This window comes from Symphalangus syndactylus, chromosome 19, assembly GCF_028878055.3.
Source record: "Symphalangus syndactylus isolate Jambi chromosome 19, NHGRI_mSymSyn1-v2.1_pri, whole genome shotgun sequence".
Classification (NCBI taxonomy): Eukaryota; Metazoa; Chordata; class Mammalia; order Primates; family Hylobatidae; genus Symphalangus; species Symphalangus syndactylus.
The window spans coordinates 28863094-28877177 of record NC_072434.2 but is presented as its reverse complement, the minus strand read 5'-3'; the positions used below and the strand labels follow the sequence as shown (position 1 = coordinate 28877177).

At 35.6% G+C, this 14084-nt stretch overlaps 1 long non-coding RNA gene across 1 annotated transcript in view; it reads left to right on the top strand.

The window, feature by feature from the left end:
- The first annotated feature begins 2988 nt into the window (after positions 1 to 2988).
- Positions 2989 to 14084, top strand: part of LOC129458469 (uncharacterized) — a 50846-nt gene continuing 39750 nt past the window's right edge. The window contains exon 1 of the long non-coding RNA XR_008649633.2: positions 2989 to 3086. This is a non-coding gene — a long non-coding RNA (uncharacterized lncRNA). The remainder of the gene's footprint in view (positions 3087 to 14084) is intronic.

The window sequence follows — 14084 nt, the reverse complement described above, 5'->3', positions numbered from 1 at the left end:
ATACATACGGAGAGAAAATAGAAAGTTGAAAAGGCTTAGGTAGTAAAATAGTTTTTAAAACTTGATAGAAAATTAGAGAAATTTGCCTAATTAACATTGCTCATAGTTAAAGCCCTTAGTTTTCATGAGGGTAAAATAAGAAATATTGTAAAGAAATACATTGGCAGTTTTGCAATTCTATTTTAATACAGTTAAGCATGAGGCCAAATTTCACATACGTGCTTGCACTGCTTCACACTATATTTGCTATTCTGCATAGATTGTACTTGCACTAAAGTGCTTAGTGATCATGTGACTACAGTGAATTTCTTAATTCCCCAGAATGTATAGTGGTATTGGTGGACTGAAAGACATTAATTTGTATACTAGGAATGAAATATCTATCATATGCTTTTTAGGCTCTGAGTAACATTGTAGCCTCCAAGGTAAACTGAGTAGGAGAATATTTGAGGTTTTGTTTCCTGTTTGTTGTTTTTGCTTCTAATTTTCATTTATTTGCCATTTGTTCTCTCCTGAGTTTTACTTATATATACATATACAAAATCATTGATGTTTTTAAGTTTCTCATGGAAGGCTTGTATTTAGTTCTATGAAGAGTCATTCTGTTTCATGTGCATTTCCAAAAGTTCATCATTTGCTCTCCTTATCTAAAGTTCCTAAGATACCACTGTTAAGCCTGCAAAAACTTATAGAACACACCAGCCATTTAAAATTTGATTGGTTTTGCTTACCCCGGATGATCAACAGAGCTGCAAGAGCTTTAAGGTTCCTGGCAAAAAATAAATAAATAAAAGACTTATTTTTATAAGCTCTGAGCAAAAATAGTACAATATATATTTTGTCATTTGGAAAAGTAGGTGAGAATAAAAAAGTTTAAATAGTGTTTGTTTCCAAGACAATTCAACTCAATAATTTTAAGTTGGTTTCAGACCTTTTCCTGTAGGTAATGAGGAAAAACTGTGATATGGGTACAAAGTTTTAATGTTCAGGAAAGATTAGCTTTGTCCTTAAGAAAATTATATTAATTGGAATTTCTGTCAAATAACTTAGTTGTGTTTGTTATTAAAATGAAGTTACATTCATTTGGATTAAGTAGTAATAAAATATGTGAGACTTTCTAGTGATTTTGTTTCAAGATCTCTAGGGTGTCTATTTTTCTGGCCAGAAACCTCTGTGGCTGTGGCACCATTGCCCAAGTTCTTGTCCTGTGTCCAGGAAGCATGAGGTATGCAGACAAGGGATGGGTGAGGAAGAAGAGTTTTATTTAGTTTTAGAACAGCTAAGAAGAGTGGGTATCTCCTCTCTGAAGGCAAGTCATCCTGTGGAGTGTTCAGCTCTCAGCAGAGAGGAGGCCCTGGAGAGGGTAGCTCCTCTCTGCAGGCAAGTCATTCAGACGTTTCTGCAGGTCTTTGAAGCTTTCAGCCAAGAAGTTAGACCCTCTCTGCTGGCAGGTTGGCTCTGCAGCTCTCAATGGAGACGGTAAGCTGGTCATCTCATCGTCTCCAGCTGTCAGCAGAGAGGGTACCCGTCTCTGCAGTTGGTCTTCTATCCCATCCTCTCTCTGCCCTCACCCCTCTGCCTTCTTCATCCTCTGGCCATCCCCTGCCCTGCTTTGACTGAGCCCAGGGCTTTTATGGACCTCAGAGGGGAAGAAGTGCTTGTGATTGGTCCATGGCCAGCCACGGTGGCCAGAAGAGGCACCATGGACCCCCCTCCCATCTGTGGGACTGGCAGCCTGGACCCCAGCCTTCAGGCCCTCCCTGACATGAAGGTGGGGCCTTAATGGCCCACTTCTGCCCAGAAATCCATCTGCCTCCAGAGCTTCCATTCATGGCCCCAGGGCTTGGCCCCAACCCCTGCTCAAGATTGGAGCAGGCACCAGGAGTGGAAAGAGGCCAGGCAGTGGGAGCAGACACCACCAAACATGCAGGGACTGGGGGACTCCTTCCTGAGTCCCCTGAGGGTGCAGGCTGCAGAGACGCTACGGTCCTGTGCCTGGGAGGGTGGCCACAGCTGCGTCTGGGAACTCTTGCCCTGCCAACTCGGAGGAGGCTGGGCTCCTGCTTGTCCCTAGCTCTTGCCTGCTTCCTGGAGTGGGAGGCCCAGGTCTGCAGCCAGGGGAGCAGGGCTGCAGCTGCACCCAGGAAGGCAGATCCTACCTGTTCCCAGCTTCCCCAAGAGCACAAGGAGGCTCAGGATCCACAGCTGCAGTTTGGAAGGCTGTAGCACTCCTGGGGGGCGCAGGGCTCCTACTTGCTCTATAGAGCAGGAGGCCTGGGTCTGCTGTTGCATTTTGGGTGACTAGTGGCTTGGGGAGCTCCCGTCCCAACTCAGAAGGGGCAGGACTCCCACTGGCTCCATGGAGTGTGCAGTCCCAGCCGTACTTCCCTGCTGCAGCCGGCATGATGGTAGCAGCCACTGCCATTAATTTTTCATCCTAAGCCATTTATTACTCATGGGCCTTCATGTGTGTACTTGACAACAAAATATGCACAAGTGTTGTACTGGTTTGAAGATTCTAGTGGCAAAAGTTATCCAATCAGTTTTCAGTATTGTATCTAGGAACCAATCTTATGTGATGGTGCTCTTTTAAATAGCTTAAATTATTGTTTTACTTTGTCCTTGTTTTGTTGTATATAATTTAAGTAAGTGAAAGGAAATTGTTTATCCTCATACTGAGTTTCCAAAACTGATACTTGCATTTAACATTTATTTTGTTGATGGAGAAAAAAGTTAGTTGTTTTTCTCTGAAAAGTTTGGCACAGGACCTATCACATTTTTGATGCTTTTGGTTGCAGTTCTGTCATTAGAATGCTAGCAATTAGACATATGCAATGAGTAGAGTAACCTTCCTTTAATACCATGGTTTGAAGTGCTGCAGGCAGTATGTACTAGACACCAAATCAGCTTTTTCATTAGTGACATGTTAGAGAGAATGATAGGATTTTGCAGTATAAATATCCTATTAACAAATCCTTTTGTTGTTTGGTTACAGAGCTTTCACTCCAGCATCTGAAAAAGGCACCAACTCCTGCTAAATCTTGAGAACTGACACGCTGAAGCCTTATCTTCAGACTCTGGAAAAGGTGATGATTAAAATAAACTACTTTATTAAGACATAGTGCTAGAGATTAAAACTATTCAATCCCTCTAGGCCCAGGGACTATAGCAGAAGAAGTGGGTTCATGAAATTGTAAGGGCCAATTTTAAGGGATAAGATTAGTTGAGAAGTTTTTCTATAAATTTAAAAATTAATATTGAAAGCACACTGATGAAAGGCCAGCATCTAGGCTCATGTGTTGAAATAACAGGGTTTTCTTAGAACATTTATTTGTTCTTTAAAAGAAAATTGTAAAAGGTAATAGAGGTTTATGAAAATCGTACCTTATGGTCAAACTGATTAAAATTAGATAGATTTGTTTATAGGTTTTATTAAAATTAGCTTTCACATTAATAATATATATACAAAGGAAAATTTGTTTTTTTGAACAAAATTTTAATGTAAGTGATAATAAGAGATTTTTCTTTATCTCACGAGTAAAAATACAGAAGAAAAAGAAGAGCGTGAGGGAGAGACAAATTCAGTAGGCCTCATGCTGTCTTTATTAATGAAACTGAGTTTCCTCTCTATAAAAGTGTAAACGTTTCTGTTTTATCATTTCGGCTAAATGAATGACTATTTTATAGTAACCTGTGATCCTATTTGGTGATATCAAGTGCCTTAAACCTTTGATTTTTGCCAGAATTTTCAACAGTAAAGTTTCAAGTTCTAAATTCAGTCTTTTTGACCTCAAACTAACTTTTATGGGTATCGCCATCCCCCGAAGTCCAAGAGAGATATATTACGCTTATCTGGTATGTTAGAACTACAAAGAAAGCATTGTAAAATGTGAGGTGGTCTTTAACATTCTTTGGGTTGTATTCCTATATGTGTTCCAGGATTTTATGACATTTCTGAAATTCTGATATGTCTTAATATATGTTGTCAGTAATGATTATGATTATTATGTTAAATTATTGTATGTCACAGAAACAACCAAATTTTCTTGTCAACTTGATATGCTTAGGCTTTGTTTCCCCACCCAAATCTCATCTTGAATTGTAATCCCAGGTGTTTAGGGAGAGACCCGGTGGGAAGTGGTGGGATCGTGGGGGTGGTTTCCCTCGTGCTGTTCTCGTGGTAGTAAGTGAATTCTCATGAGATCTGATGGTTTTATAAATGGTAGTTTTTCCTGTGCTGACACACACTTGCGCTCTCTCACCTGCTGCCATGTAAAATGTGCCTCTTCCCCTTCTGCCATGATTAAGTTTCCTGAGGTCTCCCCAGCCATGCAGAACTGTGAGTCAATTAAACCTCTTTCCTTTATAAATTACCCACTCTCAGGTAATATCTTTACAGCATTGTGAGAATGTACTAATACACAACTGCATCTTTACTTATAACTGTCCTAGGACTTTTATCATCCACAATTGTTCTTTTGTGTTGATTCTTCTCAAAAAGTGACTTATAATCAACTACAGTCCAGGGCTTGCTTCTTCAGGGGAGTTCATGAAAAGGTCTCTAGAATGCAGGTTTCTGATAACCTTAAAGGTTGTGCCATGAGATTAGAGAGAAAACTTTCAGGACTCTAATTGAAAGGCTGATGTGTTTATAAAGATGCCTAATAAAATATGAAGCAGAGCAGAAGTTGATTGCATGGACTGAACTAATGAAGAACTGAAATAATTTTTTTGGCTTTTTTCTTGTTTGAAATGTTGCTGATTCTTTTTGCTTTGTTTTTCAGAGGCTGGATCATATTTTTCTTTTGAGCTATTTATAGACCTTAATGATTGAGTAGAGTATACTCTTGTAAACAGAAGTTGAGGCCTATTTCTCTTTCCCTCTGCCTAATATCTAGAATTTGTAAACTATTTATGAATATTATTCATGGCAATGTATTTGTTCACATATGTTTAATAAGAACTTGTTTTCTTTTATAATGGGATGCAGTTGGGGGAACTGGTTTTCTTCCTAAGGCTTTAACTGAAATGGCCTTGTGAGAGGTTCCAGCAAAGACAATTTAGGACAACCTATATGGACAATGATTCTTGTTGCAGTTTGTATAGGTAATCAGGCCAAGTATATGAGACTAAAGCTTATTTGGCAGGTGAGCTGGTCTTGTTGTGATTTGTCTTTGGTGGCAGTAGGGTACTGGAGAGAGAAAGATTGTGTTTCTAAATAAAACTATAGTGATAGATTAACCTTTGTTTCCTGGGTGGCCACGTGGACAGCCATGGCATGGAGCTGCCCACAACAGCCCTCCTCAGCATGAAGCAGCTAAAAGATTGCCAGGTGGATTCCTCATGATTGAGGAGTTGAAAAATAGAAAGGTATGGGTGAATTAAAACTGACTAATTGTCCCACAGAACTGATGTTTATAGCTTCTGTTGAATACACATAGAAATGGATTCTCTCAGTCTTGAAACTTGAGAAACTTCCTTTGTCTTATTCAAGTTTCTTTCTCAGGAAACCCACCTTCAGGCCTTCTAGATAGTATCATGGAATTAAAGTTTACTAGGTCATTGCATCTGGACAATAAGATGCTAGACCCTTCACCCATCATGATTACCTATCTGATCACTTGCTTTGTGTTGACCAAATTATCTTTCCTACCCTTTCCTAATTCTTGTTTTTCTACATGTAGTTACATTTCTGTTATATAATGCCCTAGTTTTAGTCAGTCAGGGAGATGAATTTAAGCCTGAACTCCCATCTAATGGGCTGCAGCACCTGAATAAAACCTTCTTCGCTGGCAGTACTTGTTGTTTCAGTGATTGGCTTTCTGTGTAGCAAGCAGCAGGACCCAGACCAAATCCGTGATGTTTCAGTAATAGAAAGAAAAAAAGAATTCATTTAAGTTGCAGGGACTGAAAGAGTACAATACCCTGGGATTTTGTTTTCTGGCTAGAGTTTGAAAACAGAAGCCTTATTATGTGTTCAGCAACCCTAATATAAGGGAAAGAACAAGTATATTGGAAGCATAATTCTCCTAGAAGTTTCCTTGGACCCTGAGAAGGGCGTAGATTAGACATAAACATTTCTGTGTGCCCAGTAATGAGGAAGAAGTAAGTTGGTAGAAGTAAAATGGTAGACAGATGAGATAATGAGCATGTATGCATGAGCACCGTTAGAACATCAGAGTGATGGCTCTTTTGAAGGATCTGTGAGAAGTCTAAAGGTGTGATTACACAACTGATTGCTATCTGTTAGTGCCAACACCAGATATCAAGAGAATAGAGTATAAGTGCTATGATTGGCCACTTCAAAACAACTAAAAATGATATGAGCTCCATAGTCACTGCCACTTACCTGCATGAGTGATGGTCTGTAAACTTCAGCTCTCAACTTGGAGAGGAAGGAGAAAATCTTTAAATTGAGGAATGGGCTTCAAAATTAAAAAAATATATATAATCCATTGAGACTTGGATTTTTCTTTTTAAATTCTAAATGAGCTTTTTACTTTTGTATATAAAAACACAAATTTTTGCTGCTGAGGTGAATTTCATTTAGGAAAATAAAGACAGAATCATTCCTGAATTCTGTAAACAATTGTAACTAAAAAAGGATGCCTACTACCAATATTTTTATCTTGGAAGAACTTATTGGAGAGAAGAGAAAGCAAAGAAAGAAAGGAGAAAAATAGGCTGGGCATGGTGGCTCGCGCTTGTAATCCCAGGACTTTGGGAGGCCGAGGCGGGTGGATCACGAGGTCAGGAGATCGAGACCACGGTGAAACCCCGTCTCTACTAAAAAAATATAAAAAATTAGCCGGGCGTGGTGGCGGGCGCCTGTAGTCCCAGCTACTCGGAGAGGCCGAGGCAGGAGAATGGCGTGAACCCGGGAGGCGGAGCTTGCAGTGAGCCGAGATTGCGCCACTGCACTCCAGTCTGGGTGACAGAGCGAGACTCCGTCTCAAAAAAAAAAAAAAAAAAAAAACAAAAAAAAAAAAAAAAAAAAGAAAGGAGAAAAATAAAAGAAGCAAGCAAGCAAACAAAAGAATCCCTGCAGCTACAGACACCAAAAGAGTAATTTTTAAAAACTGCGTCTGTATTAAGCTATATATCTTAACACTGTTATATTGTTATATTCTGTCTTTCCTCGCTATGTTTATAGTTTCAGTTATATGAAACTATATTTGAAACAAAATCATATACTATAATTTGTTTGTAATAAAGAGTGAAACGAGAGAATAATGTATATTTTCATTTTACATGCTCTATCAGTAATAAAACCAGGAAAGGAATGAGTACATTATATGAAAGGATTTACATGGGAAATATATTATTCTTATTTCAAAATTCTTTTGGAATTAAGCTAAATATTTTTCAAGTAATAGTATTGATAATAAATCCTGTTTTTAACTTTTGTATTTATATGTATATGCTAAGCTGCATGGGTTCATATATATTTTTCTCTCAGTATCTATAGACACACACAAATAAAGATAATATACTTTTTTAAAGTTTATATTATAAAATATTGTATTTAAGTCTTTCCTTAATAGGCTTGGTCCAAAATCTAGTATTCTCTTGGGGCTTTATTTTTTTATATCAGCTAAATAAAAATATAATATACATTAATACAAGGAATTAACATAATAGGACTTTAATAAGTCTATACCAGAGTTTGAATTCAATGGTAATCATTTTTTTAATTGAAGATGAGAAATTAGCTCTTTATGTGTCCTATTATGCTGACATTTTCTTCACATGACCCTAGATTAGTTCCCTTGAAATTCCCAGCTCCTATGTTTTGCCATTATTCAGTATATGAAGCTTGAAAGCAGCTTAGTAGTCTCTTAAATCATTCTGTCACTTGAGATCCACCCCTAATTCCTCACATTTTACTCATTAATGTGCAGCCTTTCTAGTGTAATAAGTCCTAGGGAAATTCACACTCAAGTGTTCCCTTTTCTATGTTTCTCTCACTAATTGGAAAAGTTTTTTGAAATTTGCCATTTAAATAGGTAGCAAAATTTAAAACCAGAGCTATTGAAATGTTGACAATGACTAAAATTTTGTTTAAAATACCTATATCAAAAATTCTTTTTACCTGTTTCCCAGTTATAAAAAAGTGAAATGAGTATTTTTCTAACTTCAGTAAGTTCATCACACTATTACAAAATTTAAATTATCAAAATCTGTCCCCAAAGCACATTATCAATATTAGTATTTTTCCCTGCTAGACATTTTCCCCTCCTTCTGATGACTAAGAAAAACTACATTGATTATCACAAACAAATATTTAAATATGATTTTAAATTTCTCTACCAATATTATTCATTTGCTTAGTGGGATCTGAACAGATTTTTTCTAACAGCAGGAATATATTTGGTCAAAATATGACCAAATACATACTGAAAACATCGAAAGTGTAAAAAAAAAAATAAGCTGGAGAGTTACTTGGTTGTTATGACTAGAGAAGTAGATTAGAAAGGATTTGATTTTGTATGCGTGGTGTTATACTCTAATATCATTCCCTAGAGATCTTCCAGCTTTGCCTTGACTCTCCTCTTTACCTAGAACACTTAGGTATTTCTATGATTTTATTGGGAGCACATCAAGGGCAGGAGATATTTTAAGCATTTCTGTGTTTGGCTCATAATAGGTGTTCCATAAATGTTGAGTGATGACTAAACAGACTCTTGAGTGCAGAGAGGCTGAGTGATTACCAAAGGGTCAAGATCTAGAGGTCTCAGGATAGGTTGTTGATCTGGGATGGAGAAAGATTTGGGTCACTGAAGGCAAAGCACTTCATCATTTTGCTTGAGGTTGGTGCAGGTTTTAGAATTGAATAGTAAAAATGGGAGGATAGAAAGAGAATGTTATATATGCTTTTTACTCTGCTAGACCATTAATGAGTAGTATTTTAATTACAATTTACAACCTTATTGAATAATGATAATAATCTCTAACTTACACAGGAGCAAATGAAATGACAAGACCAGAATAATATTAGTGAAAGGGTCTTTCAGGCTGTGTTTGTTCTTCTTTCATTAGATAGTGCTTCTGCTTCTCAGTCCACTAGCAAGTGACAAAAGACTTTTCCTCGTGAAAAATTTTTAGCATCACTGATACCAATATAATTACTTATAGTTATATACTGCTTACTATTTGTAAACCATTTTTATAAAGCTTTCATATACATTATCTCAAATTATATAACAACTCTATGAGGCTCAAAGGACAATTATTTCCATTTTATATATGATACAAAAGTAAGTTGTAAAATAATAAAATAATTGATAAGTTTACATGCTGATAGTAGAATGTATTGAATTCAAATTAATATTCTAGTTCTAAATCCATTGTTCCCTTAACATCATATGAAGATCATTACAATAATTAAAGAGTACTGTTAATTAGATATTCTCTATTAAATATCTTCATCTTGGAAATGATCTCCTAGCATAATCTTATGCATAATTCCTGACTTTGTTGTATTTCCTCCTTATCTCCTCTTCTTTGTCCTCAGATATATTATCTATTATAGCTCAATATCTTGGCTAATACCATTAATGGAGGCAGCTATTAGAATATTTATTAAGTTACTATTGTTTTGCTTAAGTGAAGATTTATGCCTTCCATTGTGAAATGTCATTTTGTGAGTCTAAATAATTGCCAAAGTTTACAAAAGTGTATACATACATAATAAACACTATACGTTTAAGAGCTAAGCTAATTGACAGAAATAAGTGACTGTATTTCACTAGAGACCTCTTAGGAAAAAATAATCAGAGATGACATGAACATAGTTAAGGTCCAATTTGTTTCTGGTATTTAACTATTAACCTTAAGTGCATAGGCAGTGATGTGAGTTACTTAAATCAAAAGGAGGAAGTGAAATAAAATCATGAAAGGTTAAAGGTGTAATATTCATATTTACATGTTTTATAGAGAGCCAATTATGTGTCAGGTTGTGGGGATAGATAATCATTTAAGCTTTATAATATCTTTAAAACATAAAACAAATTTCTTTAAAATATAGATACTTTAATATTTTGCAAATAATGAAACTTAATCCCATTGAAGTGATATGACTTTCCCAAGGCCTTCTAAGTAGTCAGTGGTAGAGCCACTCTCCCAACCTAGGCTTTCTGGTTAGCAAGATTATTTTCATTGTACTACATCATATTTTATCATATAATGGAAAGGCATAATAGGTGAGGTATTTTTTTCTTATTCATCAACAATTTGGGACAATTCATGAACCTGAATATTTCTCTCTTTCACTCTTGTCTTGATTATAAACTCTTGTCTGTTCTTTACTTTGTTGCATGAGAGTTAATACACCCAAATGAGGAAAAGTTTACTTTCCTTGTACCTTTAGCCATAAAATATTCTTTGATATTTCATAAGACTACATTCTTATAAAGGTAAATTATACCAAATGGAGAAAACAAATTTATTTTGTCTGTTGCAGAAGAATTTACAGTAAATAGTGATGAAATTACCACATCTGTCAACTGGCTGCTGAGTATATATGTGAGATATTCATGCCATTTTCCCTCCTAAAATAGTATTTCCCATTGATTTATGGCTAAGTATGTGACTAATAAGAAACCACCAAATGAAAACATCTGAGCTGATAATTTAAGAAAATATTCAAAGTGAAAATAAAGTCACCAAAGCTTCACAATTAATGTAGTCATGGCTGGATAATTTTTAATAGCGAACACGCACACATTTTATTGTTTTACATGAGGTGATGCGGGATATATAATACTGGGTGAGCTCTGCACCAGTGAAATAGAGGCTTCTGGGAGAAAGACACATCTCACACCTCAGGGGTTTTTTGCAAATTGAAATTCGTGCTTTTTTTTTTTTTTTTGTCAGAGAATTCTGGTCCTAAAGGTTTATCTTTGTCAGATATATCCCATAAATGATTTTATATCTTGATTTTTAGTTCAGCTTCCTACAGACAAATTAAAGGAATATTTGCATCAAATTATTTATTTTCTTATTTTTATCCTTTTAACATTTAGAACAATTCCGAAGCTAATATCAAGAAACTTTTTTTAATAAACTGAGGTGAATATGCTTTTACCCACTGGTGATCAGCAAGAAAAGTCCCTCTCTTTGTAATTCTTGGCTTGAATAATTCATTTTAGTATTTCTCTTTCTATCCTTCAGGAAATATTTATAACAAGCTTGCTGCACTTAGTAGCACTTCACATAGCTAATTACTGATATTACCATAGAAGCTGAAATTAAATTTGAAGCAGTAAACAACTTCTTATACAAGTATTTTTCCTATGTTAAAGAATTCTGAAAGTATTCTGAACTTGAAATCTAACCTAGGTCTTTGTAGGAGGAATGATGGGAGAACAATACACATTTATAATTAAAGCTGGAAAAGTAGCTTAAATAAAAGGGAAAACATTTTGAGCTCTGATATTTATCTTCAAAATTATATTGGTGATTAGAAGTTTATTTCCTTTGAATACATTTCCATCAATGGAAAGGACAAAGGAAGAAAAGAGCAGTGGAAAGAAGATATGTTAATGAATTAGACTTCTTAAAAAAGTGTTCACTATATGCAAAATCATTCTGCTAATGCTTTATGGTCTGGCTCTTATCTGAACCTCTTTATGAAATGATAGTAATGTGTTATACAGCAATTGAATCTCAAATTATTTTGTGGCTGAAAATATCCTCCTTCTCTCTGTTTTTGCATAGCTCCAGAGCTTTCAAACTTCAAGTGCTTAAGCTCCAACTCTTCCATTATCCATTTCGCTCCTCTCTCTCTCTCAAATCCCTGTTGAGGATCATCCCCATGTGCTGGCAGTTTCCTCCAGTTCCTGTGATCATTTCCCTGTGATCATTTGAGGTGATTTAATGACTGGACAAATAAAGATAATTATTTGATAATGCATTATTTCTCAGATAACATTTCCAATTAAATAGTAATTTCAGTGGGAATTTTAACAAGTGGAATTAGTGAGAAATGCACTTGCCACTCAAAATATACTGCAGGAAGCTGACAATGTTGTATAAACAGTCTTGTAGTTTAAAAATATTGACATGTTAATAAACAATATAATAGCACATAATTGGGGTAAATTTCAAAGTAAGCAAGGTTCTATCATGACAAACTTTCCCCTCCTTCTAGATATCTGCTCCTGGCAATACTCTCCTTAGGCCATCTAGTCCCCCTCTGCACAGTTGATGTCCCCTGGTAATACCCACTTATTGTAGACTGCCCCATGTAGACATTTTTTCCTCAGCTGCCTTCCTATCCTCAAGTTCACGGTCTGGTCGCTGCTGTATTCCAAGGCAGTGAAAAAAGACTTGTTGAACGGACGAAGGCTGTCATTGTTTTATACAACTGGATCAGTGTAGGTCAAAGCAAGAGAGCAAGGCTAGGTGAGATTTAGTGATTGGTAGGAAATGGTTATCATAGGAAATTATGCCTGAATGAGAGACAGTCAAGTTCAGGTAATTCATTATCAGTTGGATTGCTGAAAGGCAAGGAAAATATGCAAGCAAGGACATGTGTAGTAATAAAGATGTCTTTTCTGTATCGTTTTAATAACTTGTGATGGCATCCTTTATAGCATTTATTACACTTCAGTAGAATTACTGAATTTCTTATCTATCTCCTTCAAGGGGCACTGAATTCCTTGAGTTCATGGATAGTGCCTTTGGTCTTTGTATTCTCAGTGTTCACCATATAATGTCAAGTAAATACATGCATGTTCAATAATTATAAGTGAATTATTGTTTTAGAAAGATTTCTCTGCCAGAGAGGTTCTTTTATTCTGTACTGTGAGACATTCCTTTGTCCTCTACTTGGAAACTTGACTTAGTAAGGCTTAAATGTTCATAATTTATACAATCATCAACCATACTATGTGTGTGTTGAGGGTGAGGTACCCTAGAGAAAAAAGTGACTCAATTCACATTTCGTAATATGTTAAATTAGAAGAGGAAATTAGGGATTTGCCTTGAGCCTGGTTTTTCTGTTCCTCCAATAACTTTATAGTCAGGTAATACCTTGTGTTACGTAACTTTCTGCTTAAAATAGTTAGAGTGAAGAATTGAAAATGGAGAGTAATTATGATCTGCTGGGATTGGATTCAATAGTAAAAATTATAGTCTGCCAAAGTGACCCCTTGTATTTTCCTCCTTGTGTTCTCTACCTCCTCACTCCCATTCACTTAGAATCAGGTAACTCATGTCATATAAAATACTAATTTTGTTAATTCAAATAAATCCTTTTAAATTTGAGATTAGGATAATTTCTTTTATATATATTTTTTATTTCCAGCAACAATGTACTTACTGCCTGGAATGTAGTGACCATAAGGGAATTGATAAGGCCTTTTAGATTATCTTCTTAACTAAAGTTAGTATTGGGTTTCAAGAATTAAGAGCATAATATTTCTTCTGCAATTTAAAAGTGTTACTCTAAAAGAGAGAATTTAGTCCTGGAGAAAGAAAAACTCTTTTGGAGTCAGTGCTTCTAATATTACGCTATGTTGCTTAGTCACCATTCTACTTTTTTATCCTTGTGTAAGGAAAACCATACCATGACTGGCATTGTAGAGAAAAGAAACCAAAAAGTAATGGCCAAGGCAACTTTTTGAATATTTTAGAAATTAAATGATGAAGACAATAGGCAAACTATTAGTTTATTAAAATTCCTTTACAAAACTTGAACTCAGATTTTGAAAATTTTTTAAAGTTGGATGTATTTGATCTACTTACTGAAAATTTAAAAACTTCACATGAAGATTATAACTAGAGTATGTAATTGAGTGTTTCCTGGCAATGTTGGATGAAGACATTTATACTGGAAATCCTACAAAGTATTTTTCTGTCCCCTAATAATACTATTGTGTTATTTATGTAAGAGCCATGATTGAGTAGGGACTAAATTTATAGTTAATATATTTTGATAGGGATACACTTTCCTAATCAATTTAAGATTCTCAGTTCCTGAAACATATAGATATGTTTTCTTATGCTTTTTGACCCATTAGGGATTTCAGCAGCAAAAAAAATTCAGTCTCTGAAAAATATACTGTTCTTAATTGGTGTGT